The sequence below is a fragment of the Macaca fascicularis genome, chromosome 2, assembly GCF_037993035.2.
Source record: "Macaca fascicularis isolate 582-1 chromosome 2, T2T-MFA8v1.1".
Taxonomy (NCBI): domain Eukaryota; kingdom Metazoa; phylum Chordata; class Mammalia; order Primates; family Cercopithecidae; genus Macaca; species Macaca fascicularis.
This window is the reverse complement of record NC_088376.1, coordinates 111,219,703-111,224,347: the sequence shown is the minus strand read 5'-3', so window position 1 is coordinate 111,224,347 and position 4,645 is coordinate 111,219,703.

The window sequence follows — 4,645 nt, the reverse complement described above, 5'->3', positions numbered from 1 at the left end:
TCGAACTTTTATTAATCACTGAACACTTGTTGCATTCTTTTTCCCTTAATCACTTTTGAAGGGGGTTTCTCTTGTTTGGCCAGACGTGTGTATGGTAATCAGTTAAATCTAAACATGCGTGCTTTCTTTTTAGATTTGCATCTCTCATTAAGAAACTTGCTAGGTTACACGAATTATCAGTAATGTTAAACCATCCTTTTTAACAGGATAGCTTCACACTTATTTATACACATGTAATTCTTTTCTGGTAGCATATTTTAATATAAGTGACTTTAAGAGGCCGGACGCGGTGGCTCACGCCTGTAATCCCAGCACTTTGGGAGGCTGAGGCGGGCGGATCACAAGGTCAGGAGATCGAGACCATCCTGGCTAACGTGGTGAAACCCCGTCTCTACTAAAAAATACAAAAAAATTAGCCAGGTGTGGTGGCGGGTGCCTGTAGTCCCAGCTACTTGGGAGGCTGAGGCAGGAGAATGGCGTGAACCTGGGAGGCAGAGCATGCAGTGAGCCGAGATCACACCACTGCACTCCAGCTTGGGCGACAGAGCAAGACTCCATCTCAAAAAAAAAAAAAAAAAAAAAAGTGACTTTAAAGAACCAAAATTCTTTTCTAGTGGATATTTTTACTTTTAACACTGACCTGACCACAATAAATGCTAGTGGATATATCTGCTGAAAGATTATTTACTACTTGCTTAGGAGACTTAGCTGCAGGGATACCTAGCTGCTTGGAGCTGCACCTTAGGCCCCATATTACTTGACCTTGGCAAAAGTAAGGCAGATGTCCCATACTGTAATCTGCTCGGGGCATAGGCTGGGGCCTGGCCCATATGTCTTGCAGAGCCGCTGTCAATGTGGTGCTGGGAACGTGGACCAGCCAGGGGGCAGGAGCATGGGCTTTGCCTGCCACTGGGGCGTACTATGGGTGGGGCGATGCCGACAAGTTGCAGTGGATCCTTGATGTTACTAGCTCAGCAAAAGCTACCTGGCGAATTAGGAGCTTGGAGTTCTTTTTGGGAGGGGGACTTAGGCTGGGCCTGAGGGGAAGGATTGGGTGTATTAGGAGGGGGACTAGGGGTATTAGGTGGACGATGGTCTAGGGGATACCATGTGCTGTTCTCTTTGCCAGGATCCCCCCTTCTCTCACTGGTTCTACAGTAGGGGCAGGTGCATAAGGGAAAAGGGAGGACAGGTCTTCACTTCCAACAAAGAGCATAGTCCAGTTCTTCTTGAGAAACTGGGCTTTTATTACTTACATGTTTAATTAAAAGTTGATATAGTATACCCTTAGTCAATCCAAACTTTGGCCAGAAGATTAAGGGACTGAGGATAGGTCTTTGAGACCAAATAGAACAGCAATTATTTTATCATGTTCCTTTGTCTTATGTTTAGTTCTCTTGTTATCTTTCCAACCTTTTAGCATGAGACCTAAGGGGCTATCAGTTGGTATATCTTTGAGACCTAGGGGACTATCAGGCAGTGTATCTTTGTTGCTAACTTTATATTTTTTGCTTGTATTATTTACCATACTGGGTCCGGGCTAGGCTCTATCTCTCATATTAGGAATCTCTTGCCTAGCGGGGGCTTGCTGTGGCTCAACCCCTCATATTAGGGGTCTCTTGCCTGTCCTTCACTGAAAGCTTTGCTAATTCACCTATCCTTTAGCTCCACCTGCTGGAGGTTCCTTGCACCCTTCTTTCACTGTCCACTCTGGCCGAACATTCCCTTGAGGGAATGTTCCAGGTCACTCTTAGCATTGATGGCGGGTCAGTATAAACCCCAGACAGGACCCCCAAAGGGCCACCCTAAGCCATATGAGATGACCATGGAACCGCAGATTGGACTCACTCCGCACAGCAGTAGTGCTTGTTACCATTCATGCACTTTCAACCTCCAGAATGCCCTGACCCCCGCAAAACCACTAGAGAAATATTTTGTCACCCCTGCGATGTTTTCTACCTTGGTCTGTGCAGTCTCCCTGGTCACCGCTGTATTGCAAGTCTTTCTTCCCCGCGTTGTTGAGAGTCCGTCCAGGTTTATTCATCACAACAGGTGGGTCTCAATCTCCCGTCCCTGAGGCCACCAACAGGGCAGTGGGTTGTGTCTCCCCTGGGTAGGTTGACTGAAGACCCCTTCCCAAAGGAGAATGGGGATCCTGGACGAGCCCCTAGAATTGCTGGATATAAAATGCCCCAGGAATAAATGCTCGGTGCCATGAAGTAAAACCAGCACTCAGGCAAAAGTTTAATTCTCTCAGCAAGGTAATTTACTTCTACAGAAGGGTGCCACCTGTGTCAATTAAGATCACATGAGCACACAGAAAAAGAGAGACCAGGATTTTTTTTATCCTTAACATAGTCCCCATCTCTGTCACTCCCCCCATGGGCTGTGGTTGGACTGCACAATCTGAGCTGACCCAATTGGCCACTTGTACATATTTTCCTAAATATAGAAGGGGAGGGGGACATGAGGTACAGAGGTGTAGTGTGTAGTTTCAGAGGAACAATGGGTACAGGTAACCAAGGGAACAGATGTGAGTTATTGACTAGAGCTGATGGGAAGGGGGTAGGCTGTTTACGGTAACTAGAGGCAAGGAAGAACAAGAAAGTTGAGTTTGAGAACAAGGATAAGGAAGTTAACGGGCTAAACCCTTTGAAGAGAAATTCAGACTTATTGCATCTTACAATCTCTTCCTGTGACTGCCTGGACCTGACAGTCCTCTTGCCGGACCAGACCTGTGCGGTGTCTCCACAGTGCCCACATGGATTTTAATAGAAAATGAACACTTTTTTCTCCCCCTCATATTTAAAGTAGTTGTTTGATCATTAATTTTTCCACTTTTGTTTTTCTATGGGAGAAGTAACTTCGAGGTCTTGTGGAATGATGGTGTCCCACCCTTCCCCTGCACAGCAACCCCTACACACACACACATATGCACACTTTCTGTGGCTTTTAGCTCAGGCCATGGACACTTCCTATGGCTTTTAGCTCAGGCCATGGGAAATGGGCAGCATTAGGGTGGTAGGCCAGGCAGTGGGGAGATCCTACATTCCAGGTACCCCTAGCCCTTCCCCTAACCAGGCTAACCTTGGGGATTCCCTGGAGATCAACCACTTCCAGTGAGAGTGAGTGGACAAAAGCCTCTGGATCAGCCATTCCTTCCCTCTCTCCAAGTCCTTCTTCCTCTCCAGCATCAAAACCAAGCCTAAGTATTTTGAGGTTACACAAACATCTCTCCCCTTCTTTTCTGTGGCAGTCTCTTAGCAAATAAAGGCACTGGGGCCTGAGTGGACAGCTCTCCAAGGTACACTCATTGACATAGGGTGTCAGGTAGGGCCAGCCCCAGGCCAAGGGAGTAAGGTAAACTGTCAGAACCTGGGCCATATGGGCCCTGGGAGTGTGAGGAGAAACAAATGGCTAAAGGCCCTAGCACTATTCCTGGATGTAATTTAGCCACCCGAGCATGGCTAAAACACTGGGTACTGAGATTGGATGATTTAAGAGGAGCTGTGTTAGGCCGGGCGCGGTGGCTCAAGCCTGTAATCCCAGCACTTTGGGAGGCCGAGATGGGCGGATCACGAGGTCAGGAGATCGAGACCATCCTGGCTAACACGGTGAAACCCCGTCTCTACTAAGAAATACAAAAAAATAGCCGGGCGAGGTGGCGGGCGCCTGTAGTCCCAGCTACTCGGGAGGCTGAGGCCGGAGAATGGCGTGAACCCGGGAGGCGGAGCTTGCAGTGAGCTGAGATCCGGCCACTGCACTCCAGCCTGGGCTACACAGCGAGACTCGGTCTCAAAAAAAAAAAAAAAAAAAAAAAAAAGAGGAGCTGTGTTTAAAAACTTTTTTTTTTTTTTTTTGAGACGGAGTCTCACTCTGTCACCCAGGCTGGAGTGCAGTGGCGCGATCTCGGCTCACTGCAAGCTCCGCCTCCCGGGTTCACGCCATTCTCCCACCTCAGCCTCCGAGTAGCTGGGACTACAGGCACCCGCCACCACACCCGGCTAGTTTTTTGTATTTTTAGTAGAGACAGGGTTTCACCGTGTTAGCCAGGATGGTCTCGATCTCCTGACCTCGTGATCCACCCGCCTCGGCCTCCCAAAGTGCTGGGATTACAGGCTTGAGCCACCGCGCCCGGCCTTAAAAACTCTTAAACCTGGTATTGGAAGGTCAATGATGTGGCATTGCTAGATCCCTGTCATTGAAGGCCAAGGTGGTGTGGCTATGATATTTAAGTCCTGAGTCTGAAGAACTTTTAGAGTATGGTTAAAGAATCTTGGATTTGGGCCTGGAGGGTTAGGAAGGGGACCTGGTTAAGGAGTCCCTCAGATTGTAGAGTTGGAAACTGAACTCTGAGTAAAATCTAAAGGTGGGGTAGGAGAGGACACAGCAAAGGCTAGAGATGTATAAAAAAATAAAGCAGGAGAGTGTCATAGAAGCCAATGGAAGAACACAGTTGCAGGAGGAAGTAGTCAGATGCAAAGACCATTCCTCTAAGGGGACTGTCACTTGACAGCTCTGCCCTCAGAAGTTAGATCTCTGCCATCTTCACATCTGTAGGAATGTAAGTGGTCAGAAGACTCTCCCTAAAGCCCTTAGAACGAGAGTGGGGTGGGTGTACAGTGGATAGATTTGACTCCCAGTA